Raw genomic sequence first — 2,500 nt, forward strand, 5'->3', positions numbered from 1 at the left:
TATATATATATATATATATATACATATATATATAAATATATACATACATACACACACATATATATATATATATATATATCACTTTAAGAAAATGCAATATCAAAATTAGCTCAAGAGTGATAAGTTAACAGGTTTTTACAACCAGCTCGTCTCACCCGTTTTCTACTTTACGATCTACATTCAATTCACTTAAAATGAAGTTTATGTGCGTTTTTTTTTTTTTTGTAAATGATATTTAATATATCAGAGATGACTCTACGAAACAATAAGGAATATTTTATTCATTGGCACTAAGTCAATACCATTGGAAGTAATACAAACTTCATCAATGTATCAGTTTGATTCCTTACTTCTCCTGAAGCATTTTCTTGAATAAACAAAATATGTAACCTTTTAGGGACAAACAGGGACTGCATTTTTTTCATCTAAATTCGGATTTTTATTTAATTTGAAAAATTTTCTTATTTGGATTTAATACGTTATTTTAGTATAGATTATATTTTTTATTTCTAACTTATAGCATAGATAGAAAATATACTATTCGTAGTTATCCCAAATTTCCATTGAATACCATTTAAAAATAATCATAAGCATTCAATGAGAATTTTACATATAGATTACTATAAAGCAAAATTATATAGCTGCATATTAAAAATAGATGACGTCCTATTTTTCTTTTCATAATTGATATATGAAATCAATAAGTTCTTTTTATATTGATATATAGCTAATGGTATCATATAGCTACACTTCAATAGACAGCTACCATACATAAAACAAAGGAGACGGGAGGATGTTTTATTAAGAGACTATATAAGGTATTATACCACTCTTCTGAAAAGGCTTTGTAACTTGACGTTCTCATCAAAATCCTCGATAAGGCCATGGCGCTCATAAGGTAAAAAGACACAAAATTGCTATTTTCAATTTTAGTAATAACATTCTTTTCGTATTTTCAATTCATTCGAATAGCAGACAATCCTAGCTGACATGGCCCGTTGCTGAATACCAGCTTCTAAAGCCTACCTTCTCTCTTGATTAAAGTCTAGCTGTTTTTCTATTCGAGCTAATATCATCTTTGTAAATAGTTTGTATATTAGTGAGAATAAATTCCTTGGTTGGTAATTTTTCAGATCTTTGGTCGCTTCCGTTTTATGAATTACTATAATGATAAAGTTTTTTGTTTAGATTTTTTCAAGTTTACATACACAGTCAAAGGTTCATAGGCTCATTTTACTAAGTTCTCTCAGGATATGATTCTATATTAACCTGGGCTTTAAATATAATACCGAGTACAAAGTATACGTATATAAAGAGCCAAGCCAGACATGCAATCATCATCTTCATCTCCTCCTACGCCTATTGACACAAAGGGCCTTGGTTAGATTTCCCCGGTCGCATCTATCTTGAGCTTTTAACTCAATACTTCTCTATTCATCATCTCCTACTTTACGTTAGTCCTCAGCCTTGTAGGCCTGGGCGTTTCAACTCTTCTAGTGCCTTGTGGAGACCAGTTTAAATTTTGGTAACTAAACTCTCTTGGGGAGTACGAAGAGCATACAATACCGTAAAAAGGAAATAATAATATTATTTGAATTCACTCTATTCCTTATGAACACGAAAGTATTACGTTTCTCTATTTTATGGTTAATAAACAGTTAGCATGAGGAGCATTCCATTTCCTTTAGTTCCTTTTTTCTTTTCTCTTACTTAACATACCTTCTCAGAAACTCCATTTATTCTATTAATCATACGTATGTTTTGTTTGTAAAATTCGTATAACATTGTGCCAAGTAAATTCTCTTTCATTTCTGACATACCTCAAAAAATATTTCGGTCTTGGAAAAAAACAACTTTTTTTTTTTTTTGGTTTTTTTAACTGATTTCATAAGAACGTAATCATCGAATATCCGTTCTATTTTTAGTATAAAGGAACATGACGTAAGTCAGTTTCATATAAATGAGTAAACTAGTGTAAGTGTCTAGCAACAGTGCTATTAATAAGCAGGGCATGGTAAAGCTACCATCTCATCAAAAGAAAATTAAACGCTTATCCGTCATGTATTTTAATTCACATCTCATATCATGAAATATGATTGCAAATGAAAATAGGTGGTAGATAGAAGATAAGAATAATAAGAGAGAAAACAATTACGCTTTTACAAAGATATTGAGTGAGTGGTACGAAGCAAGAAAGTTAGCAAAGAAAAAGAAAAATACAATATCTTCTAAAATTTCTTTTTAGATATCCTTCCTTGTATCGTTTCTTTGGATATTTTTTTTTTTTTTTTTCATGAGCTGTGTTGGTGCCTTCAATTATGAGAGGCTGGTGCATTGTAAGAGCATCCCATGGGAGATGAAGATGGAATTGTACAAGCGCTTAGCGTGAAGGCTGCTTGGTTGTGCGGTCGCCTCCTGCTTTGTGATTTGCCTTCATTTTCTTGTTAAGCGAAGTCCCGAGGTTTTGTTCTGTTTTACTTTAATGTTAATACGTACTTGA

This window comes from Palaemon carinicauda, chromosome 7 (assembly GCF_036898095.1).
Source record: "Palaemon carinicauda isolate YSFRI2023 chromosome 7, ASM3689809v2, whole genome shotgun sequence".
Taxonomy (NCBI): Eukaryota; Metazoa; Arthropoda; class Malacostraca; order Decapoda; family Palaemonidae; genus Palaemon; species Palaemon carinicauda.